The sequence below is a fragment of the Triticum aestivum genome, chromosome 5A (assembly GCF_018294505.1).
Source record: "Triticum aestivum cultivar Chinese Spring chromosome 5A, IWGSC CS RefSeq v2.1, whole genome shotgun sequence".
NCBI lineage: Eukaryota > Viridiplantae > Streptophyta > Magnoliopsida > Poales > Poaceae > Triticum > Triticum aestivum.
In genome coordinates, this window is record NC_057806.1 from 230,264,426 (window position 1) to 230,277,345 (window position 12,920).

The window sequence follows — 12,920 nt, forward strand, 5'->3', positions numbered from 1 at the left end:
CGGAATCAGGTGATTCAAGCGCCTGGAGTTTCATTGCGAAACCGCCGTTCCGTCTAATCAACTTAAACAAGTTTTTGCTCCGGTAAAATTTGACCTAGTTTTAACTTGCTAGAACCGAGTTGTTTTCTTCCGCCGTTTGTTTTTCCGTCGTCTGTTCAGTTCTTTCTTCCTTTGCAACCGGAGTTCTTAAATTGAACTTTCTGGTTCGTTCTCTTGTTCGAGTTTTACCTGTGCATTAGATGAGTACTTATTGTATGCTTGTTGTTTGTCTGCGATAGATCACCCGGATTGCGCCGCTTGTTACTTCGAAACCCTAGGTCTCGCGGATCATCAGCAAGGCAAGTAACACTTTGATCATACCTTTTCTACAACCCATGTTTTATTGCATTAGATCAATCCTCTCACATTGCATGATTAGGATCTAATTAAATTGTGGGATGGGAAGTAGATGAGGTAGTACCTATTACCTGTATTATTATGAAACCTTTGGGAGTTACTTCCACGTTTGCTTATTATGCCATGCTATGCTAGTAGGTGTGGATTGGGTGAGTGAAATCCATGACAGATGTGAGTTGATAATTTTAATGGTTTATCTAAGGTGGCAACTTAAACACACATCTGGGTGGATTGAGGCACCTGATGTCTATCAGGACTTGCCTGTTTTTTTTGGACCGCCACCCAGGCTCAAAGGGATCATAAGATCTTTCATGCTAGAAACTTCCGTGTGCAGCCACATGCTACTATGGGCTCTGGCATAGTTGACTAAGTTGTGCGAACTCTTACGGGGTGGACTAGCAGATGTAGGGGTTATAGGTGGTACGGTCTACCCCACATGTAAGGTGCTAGCGCTTCTGAAAGACTATGTCTCGGTCATCCGTATCTCAAACACCATGTAGTGCGAGAAACCAAACGGAGGCGATCGAATCATGTGGGGAAAAGTGCGCAAACCTCTGCAGAGTGTACAAACTAATCATGATTAGCCGTGTCCCCGGTTATGGACAACTTGAGTATCTAGTACTTGAATATCATGTGAATCTCATCATGTTACTTCTAATTAATGTTGTTGGGTTTAATTATTTTAATTGGGATTGAGAATGCTGTCAACCATTCTCAATGTTTCACAACCACCATGATAGTTAAATAAATTTATTCCTTTGCAGTAGGGAAAAATTGGCTTTACGCAAAACTGTAACCATAGAGCTTTCCACCAGCCATATATGCATATAGTATAGCTGTTTCATTCCATTACTCTCTATGTGTTACATTGCTAGCATATTCCATGTGCTGACCCGTTTTCGGGCTGCAACTTCTCATGTTGCAGACTTTTCAGACGACGAGTAAAGTGCTTTTAGGTCGTGGCCCTATACTCAGTGATGCCGTTGGAGTTGATGGACCCATTTATCTTCCAAGTCTTCCGCTGTTAACGTCACTAGATGGCCTTAAGCCATTTTATTGTAATAAGTCTCTTTGAGACAACGATGTAATAAGTGTGTGATTGCCACTCTGCTATAAATCCTTCGATGTACTATGTGGTGTCAGCATTACTGATCCAGGGATGACACCTGAGCACAGAAGCACTTGATCCATTCGGGTCGGGTCGCTAGAAGACACAACTAAGTTAGTTTTAGTAAAGAGCTTTTTTGTTACGAGAAAGTTATTTGTCCCTAGGCAATTGATAACTAGACCGGTAATCATTATTGCAATTTTATATGAGGGAGAGGCATTAGCTAACATACTTTCTCTGCTTGGATCATATGCACTTATGATTGGAACTCTAGCAAGCATCCGCAACTACTAAAGATCATTAAGGTAAAACCCAACCATAGCATCAAGGCATCAAGTCCTCTTTATCCCATACGCAACAACCCCCTTACTCGGGTTTGTGTTTCAGTCACTCACGCAACCCACTATAAGCGAATCATGAACGTATTGCAACACCCTACAGTGGGGATCCCTCACGCTTGCGCGACACGGAGAGCACCATAGGACAGCACCAATAATAAAACATGCAACTCAAACCAATCTTGATCATCAAATAACCCATAGGACAAAACGGATCTACTCAAACATCATAGGATAGCCATACATCATTGGGAAATAATATATAGCGTTGAGCACCATGTTTAAGTAGAGATTACAGTGGGTAAGAGAGAGATTACACCGCTTCATAGAGGGGTGAAGAGTTGGTGATGATGGCGGTGAAGTTGTTGGCGAAGATTGCGGTGATGATGATGGCCCCCGGTGGCACTCCAGTGCCACCGGAAGCGAGGGGGAGAGAGCCCCCATCCTTCTTCTTCTTCCTTGACCTCGTCCATAGATGGGAGAAGGATTTCCCCTTTGGTCCATGGCCTCCATGGCGTAGGAGGTGCGAGAGCCCCTCCGAGATTGGATCTGTCTCTCTGTCTCTCTCTGTTTCTGCGTTCTCAGATTCTTCCCTTTCACCGTTTCTTATATTCTCGAAGATCCGTAACTCCGATTGGGCTGAAATTTTAACACGATCTCTATACGGATATTAGCTTTCTTGCGGCGAAAGAAGGGCATCAACCACCTTACGGGGTGGCCACGAGGGTCAGGGGCGCGCCCCCCTGCCTCGTGGCCCCCTCGGGCATCGTCTCGCGTGGATTTTTCTTCCCAAAGATCATATATATTCCAAAAAGAATCTCCGTCAGTTTTTATCCCGTTTGGACTCCGTTTGATATGGATATTCTGCAAAACAAAAAACATGCAACAAACAGGAACTGGCACTAGGCACTAGATTAATATGTTAGTCCCAAAAATAGTATAAATAGTTGCCAAAAGTATATGAAAGTTGTAGGATATTGGCATGGAACAATCAAAAATTATAGATACGACGGAGACGTATCAGCAGCGCATATGGGACAAGCTCAATGGCGGGCAAGACAACACTCGCCTGCTGATAAACATCATGCAACAGATCCACCGGTGCATAGAGGCCGAGGAGGGTGCGGCCGATGCAGTCCTCCACCATGTTCCAATGGGCGTGTTCGTCGTCCAGCCAATGGGCTAGCACATCCACCTTCGATCAAATCGGACCACGGTCCGGCTCATCAGCTCCTTTGCTTCCTACAACTCCTTCGTGGACATGGGCCACCCCCGCAGTTCATCATTTTTGCCCTGAGGATGGAAACGCTATTATCTAGCACCCCGCGGAGTTCGCGTGCCTCAGCCTCCTTGGCCGCGAACTACTCCCTCAGATGCTTCACTTTTAAGTCTGAGAGCTCTTTTGATGCCATGGCAACACAGATGGTACGGACTAGGAAGAAGGGAGGTGGAATGCAGCGAAGACGGAGAAATGCGAGTTGCGGCAGGGCGAGGGGCAGGGAAGAAGAAGCAATTAGGTGGGGAAAAGGAAAACTAAGCTTCACCTTTTGTAGGCCATTGCCAGCGATGAACCTGCTCCTCATCCCTAGTCGACGGTAAATTGGCCTTTTGGTTTCCCCATGCAAACTCAAGCGACGCCTTGTCACATAAGGGCATCTCCAATGGCAACCCGCAAATTTCCCCCCGCATTCATCCACGGACAGGGGGGGCAGTGCATGGAGATGGATGTGGGAGGCAGCCATCCAATGCTATCCGCATACATCCGATCAACAATTCAAACCAACCGAGCCAAATTCGACGGATTTCATTCAAGTTCGGATAAAATTTATATAAAAGGCCGATATTTTGACCATTTAACTAAAAAAAACTAAAAAAAACCTAAACCCTATACGGGACAACCACCTCATACGCGTGGCCGCCCTATCCTGCCGCCCGCCATCCCCGTCGGTGTCGTCGGTGTCGTCCCTCCAACGGCGATACAACGCTGGAGGGCTACGGTAGTGATGGGGTTGTGTACCTAGGGTAGGATCATGGACCTGATCCAAGTAACTTACCCTAGGACATCCTTAGAAGAGGTCGCCTTCCAGTCGACCAACGAGGATTCACTCGACTGGCCTGAAGGACTCGACCACGAAGACTCACTCGACCACCAGGAGGTCAAGAGGCACTCTGCACTGCAACGGCCTGTAATCAAGTAGACTTTATGATAGTAAAGGCACTTTATGTGGGGCGTTACCAGTAACGCCCCAGACTTAACTCACCTTAAACCCTCTCCTGCGTGGGCTGGCTAGGGTCCTGGCGCACTCTATATAAGCCACCCTCCTCCACAGGCAGAGGGGTTCGGCACCTTGTAATTCATACATTCATAATCCACTCGACCGCCTCCGGGCTCCGAGACGTAGGGCTGTTACTTCTTCCGAGAAGGGCCTGAACTCGTACATCCTTTGTGCTTACAACCTCTCCATAGCTAGGACCTTGCCTCTCCATACCTACCCCCCACTCTACTGTCAGGCTTAGAACCACGACAGTTGGCGCCCACCGTGGGGCCGGTGTTTTAGCGATTTTGTGGAGAAGTTGCGATTCTTCCGAGTACTCTCATCATGGTGTCTGCTGGAGTTTTGGTCAAGGGTCAAGAGATCCGTCTCGGCACTCTCACCTTCATCGCCGACGACTCCGCATGGCTCCAGGAGGCTCCACTCGACGTAGACGCGCTCCCCGTCCGCGGTGCGACGCATTTTCGCGCATGTGTCCGCGGCGTTCTGCTGCGGCAACCGTCGACCCAGTATCGGTCGGCTCCTCCATCGTCCACCCTCCCGGTCTCCCGCCAGCGCAAGCGCTCAGGCCGGTCGAGGCTTCAGCGATGGGTGAGTCACGCGGTGGCTCGCCAATCGGCCACTACACAAGTTGCGGCAATCGAGCCCAACGAATCTCTCTACGGCTTGTTCGATCAGTCGACTGGCTCCGGAGAGACTGCATCCGAGTGCGGAAGCAGTGATCCAGCGGCGGAAATCTTGATGGTCGACGGGCCCCACAGCCCTCCTGGCTTCGCCCGTGGTGGTGGAGCAGGTGACGGCGGCGACCCTGCACGAGACTACGAAGAGTACCAGCCCGAGCCACTCGACTCTCTGCAAAGAGAAGAGCTTCGCCGCAGGAACGAGGATCCCCTGCGTATTCCCATCGCAGGAGAAACCCCCGAGGCTCGTGCCTTGGAGGAGGCGCGTCTGGCCAATTTGGCCGAGCGCACTCGACTGGAGAACCTTCAGCGAGCACTCGACGAGCGCGCGCGGCAACGAGTTCCCGACACCAGTCGACGTCAACTCTTCCCGCCGACTCAGGTATATCGAACCCCAATTCAGAATTTAGCAGCTGCGACCCGTATAGCAGAGTCCATTCAGCCTTCGCAGTCGGAAGCTGGCAGAGGTTTGCTGCAGATCAGGGATCTGCTCCGGGCAGCAGGAGATCAGAATTCAGCCGTGTCTCAGTCGCGCAACAGAATTCACAGTCGATCTGTCACTGTGAATACGGTTCAGTCGGCTCACAGCCCCAGATCGCCTCCGCGGCGCGAAGGGCGTGAGAATCGGCGAGATCAATATGGCGACAGACTCGACCGAGATGATAGGCGTCGAGTGCCCTATTCCCCTCCGAGGGGTGGGTCTTACGCTCCTCGGCAGCCAGATGATAGGCGTCAGTACAGTACAGGGCGTAGGGTTCCAGTTGACCCCAGAGAGCCAGGCTTCGACGCGCGATCCATTATCGTGCAAGGGTTGGTCGACCGGAACAGAGCCCATCGAGGCGCACTCGACAGAGATGTACCCACGAGCAGTCGAGTACATGTTTCTGGTCCTGAATGTTTCAGCAGAGCTATCAGAGCCGCAGTTATCCCCCCCAATTTCAGGTTGGCAACAGGAGTCAGCAAGTTCACTGGTGAGTCTAAGCCTGAAACTTGGCTTGAAGACTACCGAGTGGCAGTTCAGATCGGTGGTGGGAACGACGAGGTGGCCATGAAGCATTTGCCCCTCATGTTGGAAGGTTCTGCCAGGGCATGGTTGACTCAATTACCTCCTAGCAGCATTTACACTTGGGAAGATCTGTCCCGAGTGTTCGTCAGAACGTTTGAAGGGACTTGCAAGCGACCAGCGGGATTGACAGAGTTGCAAGTCTGCGTGCAGAAAACTAATGAGACTCTCAGAGAGTATATTCAGAGGTGGATCACTTTGCACCACACTGTGGAAAATGTCTCTGATCATCAGGCAGTATGCGCCTTCAAAGACGGCGTCAAGAACAGAGAACTGAGTTTGAAATTTGGTCGAACCGGTGACATGACCTTGAGTCGGATGATGGAGATTGCTACCAAGTACGCCAACGGCGAAGAAGAAGACCGACTCCGAAGCGGCAAGCACAAGCCGAGTCAGTCGGAAAAAGGAAACACCAGTCGGAAACAGAAGCGGAAGGCTGAACCGGCAGCTCCTGGAGAGGCTCTGGCCGTGACTCAAGGAAAGTTTAAGGGGAAACCAAAAGGATCCTGGAACCCCAAGAAGGTAAAGGATAAAGAAGGGAACGACGTGATGGATATGCCGTGTCACATTCACACGAAGAAAGATGAAGAGGGGAATATCATTTACCCAAAGCACACCACTCGCCAATGTCGACTCCTGATCCAGCAGTTTCAGGGAAAACAGTCTAAGGACAAGGAGAAGGAGTCGGACAAGGCCGAAGACAAAGAGGACAGTGAGGGAGGATATCCGCATATCAACTCCACTCTGATGATCTTTGCAGATGTGGAAAGCAGAAGTCGACTGAAAGTGATTAACCGAGAGGTGAACATGGTTGCCCCAGCAAAGGCAAATTATCTGAAGTGGTCTCAAACACCCATCACATTCGACCAATCTGATCACCCGACTCATATTGCCACCCCCGGGAGGCAAGCTTTGGTGGTCGATCCAGTTGTCGAAGGCACTCGACTGACAAAGGTGCTGATGGATGGTGGAAGTGGGCTGAACTTATTGTATGCAGACACATTGAAAGGTATGGGCATTCCGATGTCCCGACTGAGCACTAGTAACATGAGCTTCCATGGAGTTATACCAGGGAAGAAGGCCGAGTCACTCGGCCAGATAGCTTTGGACGTAGTGTTTGGTGATTCGAAGCATTTTCGCAAAGAAAAGTTGACGTTTGAGGTCGTGGATTTTCAAAGTGCATATCATGCCATTTTGGGGAGACCAGCCTATGCACGGTTCATGGCTCGACCATGTTACGTGTACCTCAAATTGAAGATGCCCGGTCCCAAAGGTGTGATCACTGTCACCGGTGATAGGAAAAAGGCAGAGGAGTGCTTTCAGAAGGGCTCCAAGATTGCCGATTCCCAAGTGACAGCGGTCGAGTTCGAAGAATACAAGCAAAACGCAGATCCGAGTGACTTGCTGCGATCCAAGAAGCCCGCCACAGAGTCTGCATTCCAGTCGTCCGGTGAGACGAAGCCTGTTCACATTCACCCGACCGACCCCGAAGCAGCTCCGACCCGCATCTCCACAACACTCGACCCAAAATAGGAAGAAGCGCTCATCCAGTTCCTCCGTGAGAACTGGGACATTTTTGCATGGAAGCCCGCTGACATGCCAGGTGTTCCCAGGGGACTGGCTGAGCATCGCCTAAGAGTCGACTCGTCTGCAAAACCAGTCAAAGAGCATCTTCGGCGGTCCGCCGTCCAGAAGAGAAAGGCCATCGGTGAAGAAGTGGCTCGACTGTTGGCGGCAGGATTTATCCGAGAGATATACCACTCCGAGTGGCTCGCTAATGTCGTCATGGTTCCTAAGAAGGACAAGTCGCTCCGAATGTGCATTGATTTCAAGCACATCAACCGGGCCTGCCCGAAAGATCACTTTCCTCTCCCTCGCATAGATCAAATTGTTGACTCGACCGCGGGATGCGAGAGGTTGTCTTTTTTAGATGCTTACTCCGGGTACCACCAGATCCGTCTGTACGGGCCCGATGAGGTAAAAACAGCTTTCATCACTCCATTCGGGTGCTTCTGCTATATCACCATGCCATTCGGCCTCAAGAATGCCGGAGCCACATTTATGCGAATGATTCAGAAGTGTCTACTCACCCAAATCAGTCGGAATGTGGAAGCTTATATGGATGATATTGTTGTCAAGTCACGAAAAGGTTCCGACCTGCTCGCTGACCTCGCCGAAACATTTGCCAACCTCAGAAGGTATGATATCAAGCTCAATCCATCAAAGTGCACATTTGGAGTTCCTGGTGGCAAGTTACTCGGTTTTCTCGTTTCCGAACGGGGAATCGACGCTAACCCAGAGAAGATTGGCACTATTCTCCGAATGAAACGCCCTGTGCGAGTGCACGATGTCCAGAAGCTTACTGGATGCTTGGCCGCATTAAGTCGATTCATCTCACGACTCGGTGAAAAGGCACTGCCTCTTTACCGACTGATGAAGAAGGCTGACAAGTTCGAGTGGACTCCAGAAGCTGATGCAGCGTTTGCCGAGCTAAAAGCTCTGCTCTCCACCCAGCCGGTGCTTGCTGCTCCAATCAGCAAAGAGCCTCTGTTGCTCTACATCGCAGCCACAGGACAAGTCGTCAGTACTGTGCTAACGGTCGAGCGGGAAGAAGAAGGAAAAGCTCTCAAAGTTCAGCGCCCAGTGTATTATTTGTCTGAAGTCTTGACTCCATCCAAGCAGAGATATCCTCATTATCAGAAGCTTGTGTATGGAATATACATGACCACAAAGAAGGTTGCTCATTATTTCTCTGACCATTCCATCACAGTCGTCAGCGACGCTCCACTATCAGAGATTTTGCACAACAGAGATGCAACTGGTCGAGTGGCCAAATGGGCGATTGAACTTCTTCCCCTTGATATCAAGTTTGAGGCAAAGAAAGCCATTAAGTCCCAGGCGATAGCAGATTTCCTCGCCGAGTGGATTGAACAACAGCAGCCGACTGAAGTTCACTCGGAGCATTGGACCATGTTTTTCGATGGCTCTAAGATGTTGAATGGTTCCGGTGCTGGGGTTGTCCTGGTTTCCCCCAGAGGAGATAAGCTCAGATATGTGCTCCAGATTCACTTTGATTCCTCCAACAATGAGGCAGAATATGAGGCCCTCCTATATGGGTTGCGCATGGCCATTTCACTCGGCGTCCGTCGCCTAATGGTCTATGGCGACTCGGATTTAGTGGTCAATCAGGTGATGAAAGAGTGGGACGTGAGAAGCCCAGCCATGACTGGATACTGCAGTGCAGTGAGGAAGCTGGAGAAGAAGTTCGAGGGGTTGGAGCTCCATCATATACCCCGACTGAAAAATCAAGCAGCTGATGATCTAGCAAAGATAGGTTCCAAGAGAGAAGCCATTCCGAGTGGTGTGTTCTTGGAGCATATACACACTCCGTCAGTCAAAGAAGATCCTTTCACCGAAGAAACTCCGCAGCCCAAGAGCGCCACAGATCCGACTGAAGTTGAAGTCCCAGCGGTGGTCGACTTGATCATGGAGGTTTTGGTGGTCATTCCCGACTGGACGATTCCGTATGTCGCATATATCTTGAGGAAAGAGCTTCCGGAGGATGAGGAAGAGGCTCGACAGATCGTCCGTCGATCTAAGGCCTTTACCGTAATCAAAGGACAATTATACAGAGAAAGCGCGACTGGAGTCGGTCAGAAGTGCATAACACCAGAAGAAGGTCGACTCATCCTCAATGATATTCACTCGGGGACCTGTGGTCATCATGCGTCCTCTCGGACCATCGTGGCCAAAGCATACCGAGCCGGATTTTACTGGCCCAAGGCGAATGAGATGGCAAAAGAGATAGTAGATAAGTGCGAGGGATGTCAGTTCTACTCGAATATGTCGCACAAGCCTGCGTCAGCTTTGAAGACCATCCCACTCGTCTGGCCTTTTGCAGTTTGGGGGCTGGACATGATCGGTCCTTTGAGAACAGGACGAAGTGGCTTCACGCATGTACTGGTGGCAGTCGACAAGTTCACCAAGTGGATCGAGGCTAAACCAATCAAGAGCCTTGACACCGGTACTGCTGTTAGCTTCATCAGGGAACTAATATTCAGATATGGAGTCCCGCACAGCATCATTACGGATAATGGGTCGAACTTTGACTCAGAGGAATTCAGAGCTTTCTGCGACTCCCAGGGCACACGGGTCGACTACGCATCAGTCGCCCATCCGCAGTCGAATGGACAAGCAGAGCGAGCTAATGGACTGATTCTCAAGGGACTGAAGCCTCGACTGATGCGTGATCTCAAACACGCGGCTGGAGCTTGGGTCGACGAACTTCCATCTGTACTCTGGGGACTGCGGACCACGCCTAATCGGTCGACCGGAAGAACTCCATTCTTCTTGGTCTATGGAGCTGAAGCAGTCTTGCCGAGTGATCTTCTCCACAATGCTCCTCGAGTTGAAATCTACAACGAAGCAGAAGCTGAACAAGCGCGGCAGGACGCAGTCGACCTTTTAGAGGAAGAAAGGGAGATGGCTCTGATCCGATCGACCATCTACCAACAAGCTCTGCGCCGTTTCCACGCCCGAAATGTGAGAGGTCGAGCCTTCCAGGAAGGGGATTTGGTTCTCCGAGTGGATCAGCACAAACCACACAAGCTTGCTCCTTCTTGGGAAGGCCCCTTCATCGTCACCAAGGTTCTCCACAACGGGGCGTACCGTCTTTACAACGTCGAGCATAATATCGACGAGCCCCGAGCTTGGAACGCGGAGCTACTCCGCCCATTTTACACTTAAGTTTTATCACTCGGATGAGTTGCAATAAAGTACTTTTGTAGTTCATGGACCTCAAAATAATAGTGTCATAGTTCCTCCACAATATCTGTCACTTAGTTGCGAATCCGTTTCGCCTAAGTTGTGAAAATCCTACCGAGTGAAGAGCAATCCTCTCACTCGGAGGCTTAGCTGCAGCCTCGTGCTCGCCTAAGTTATCAAAATCCTACCGAGTGAAGAGCAACCCTCTCACTCGGGGGCTTAGCTGCAGTCCAAGCACTCGCCTAAGTTGTGAAAATCCTACCGAGTGGTAAGCCAGCCTTCCACTCGGGGGCTTAGCTGCAGCCTCGTGCTCGCCTAAGTTATAAAAATCCTACCGAGTGAAGAGCAACCCTCTCACTCGGGGGCTTAGCTGCAGTCCAAGCACTCGCCTAAGTTGTGAAAATCCTACCGAGTGAAGAGCAATCCTCTCACTCGGAGGCTTAGCTGCAGCCTCGTGCTCGCCTAAGTTATCAAAATCCTACCGAGTGGTAAGCCAGCCTTCCACTCGGAGGCTTAGCTGCAGCCTCGTGCTCGCCTAAGTTACAAAAATCCTACCGAGTGAAGAGCAACCCTCTCACTCGGGGGCTTAGCTGCAGTCCAAGCACTCGCCTAAGTTGTGAAAATCCTACCGAGTGGTAAGCCAGCCTTCCACTCGGAGGCTTAGCTGCAGCCTCGTGCTCGCCTAAGTTATAAAAATCCTACCGAGTGGTAAGCCAGCCTTCCACTCGGAGGCTTAGCTGCAGCCTCGTGCTCGCCTAAGTTACAAAAATCCTACCGAGTGAAGAGCAACCCTCTCACTCGGGGGCTTAGCTGCAGTCCAAGCACTCGCCTAAGTTGTGAAAATCCTACCGAGTGAAGAGCAATCCTCTCACTCGGAGGCTTAGCTGCAGCCTCGTGCTCGCCTAAGTTATCAAAATCCTACCGAGTGGTAAGCCAGCCTTCCACTCGGAGGCTTAGCTGCAGCCTCGTGCTCGCCTAAGTTACAAAAATCCTACCGAATGAAGAGCAACCCTCTCACTCGGGGGCTTAGCTGCAGTCCAAGCACTCGCCTAAGTTGTGAAAATCCTACCGAGTGAAGAGCAATCCTCTCACTCGGAGGCTTAGCTGCAGCCTCGTGCTCGCCTAAGTTATCAAAATCCTACCGAGTGGTAAGCCAGCCTTCCACTCGGAGGCTTAGCTGCAGCCTCGTGCTCGCCTAAGTTACAAAAATCCTACCGAGTGAAGAGCAACCCTCTCACTCGGGGGCTTAGCTGCGGTCCAAGCGCTCGCCCAAGGTATAAAAACCCTGCCAAGTGGAGAGCAACCCTCTCATTCGGAGGGCTTAGCTGCAGCCCAGTGCTCGTCTAAGTGGACTAAAGAATAAGTCGATTGCAGCACAGGCACCTTGCTTTGAACCTGCAAAAGACATTCCGAGCCGAAGGCAATCGTATTCAAGCACCAAATCCAAGTTTGAATCGACATCTAAAGGAACCGAAAGTGCTCAGGCGTCAAGCCTGTTAAGGTTTGTCGGTTACAATTTCACTCGGCATACCGAGGCAAATTTAAAGCGTCGAGCCAGAAGAAGTTTTTTACCCCTCCTGTGGAGGGCTGGAAGGTGCAACAAATTCATCAAGGTCAATCCCGTCGGCGATCCGAGTGGCAGCTGCAAGGAAAGTTTCCATAAAGGATCTGAAGTCGTGCTTCTTGGTATTGGCCACCCGAAGGGCCGCCAGCTTCTCTTCTCGCGCATCTTTGCAGTGGACTCGGGCCAGACACAGAGCGACATCTGCACCACACCGAGCCGAGGACTTCTTCCACTCCTGCACTCGACCAGGGATCGTGTTCAAGCGGGCCATCAGCGACTCAAGGTCATTCTGAAGTGTCTCCTCAGGCCAGAGCGTCGAGTCGATGCGAGATGTGGCGGCCTTCAGCCTTGCGAGATAGTCCACGACAGCTGCAACACGAGACTCCAGTCGGAAAACATCCATGGCAACTTCGTCGTTCACCGGAGAATTGACGGGGTCAAGGTTTGGCTCCAGTCGGCTGGTTTCTTCTTCAAAGTTTTGACAAAATTCTGCAAGGGTGATCACTAAGTCAAGGAGATAGTCGAATGGAAAAAGCCACAATTGGAAATATTTGCCAAACATGGAGGTCTACCTTCAAGCATAAGGAACAACTTCTTGGCAAGGCCACTCAGGAAGGCCTCCAGTTCAGTTTTCTTCTCAGTCAATTTGCTGACTTGGTCGGTCAGGGCAGCTTTGTCAGTTTTCAGTCGACTGACCTCCTTGTTGGCAATCCCAAGAGCAGCTTTCAGATTGG